Source organism: Scardinius erythrophthalmus, assembly GCF_964197995.2.
Source record: "Scardinius erythrophthalmus genome assembly, chromosome: 5".
Taxonomy (NCBI): domain Eukaryota; kingdom Metazoa; phylum Chordata; class Actinopteri; order Cypriniformes; family Leuciscidae; genus Scardinius; species Scardinius erythrophthalmus.
The window spans coordinates 44,963,672-44,964,260 of record NC_138225.1 but is presented as its reverse complement, the minus strand read 5'-3'; positions in this window follow the sequence as shown (position 1 = coordinate 44,964,260).

The window sequence follows — 589 nt, the reverse complement described above, 5'->3', positions numbered from 1 at the left end:
GAGTGAACATTTTGTTTATTAGCATGTTCTTTACTTGTAGGTCAAATAAAATTAAAATAAAAACACAAATAAATTTGTTATTCTTCTTGGTATTTTTAAACATGTTTTAAACAATTCGTATTATTTTAAAACACACAAAAACATTACAAGCTTGTTCTCAGTTGCTACCTTGGTAAATAAACTTAAGAATACAATAAAATGAAAAGAATAAGTCAGAAAAAAAACTTTTCCATCCAGATATTCCAACGCTGATTCACAAGTATGGATTGACCATTCGGTTTAAGAATGAAAAATAAAGAGAATTTAAAAACCAAGTATTTTGAAAAGATTTCAACCGCATTCAATAGAAACTTCCGGGGCCTTATGTGGCATATTCACGAGAGTACTGTGGCTTTCTGTACTTCCGTTGCCACATGGCAAAATTATGTATGATGTTTCATGATGTTGACCAAGATTTATGAGGGTCTTTATTTACGTTTTCAAGTGTTTTTTCCCCCCCGGCGATTTTGTACATATAGCCTGTGCGTGTACTAATTATGAATTATACTTAATTTCATTACTTTAAATGTGTCACGGAGTCAAAATAATT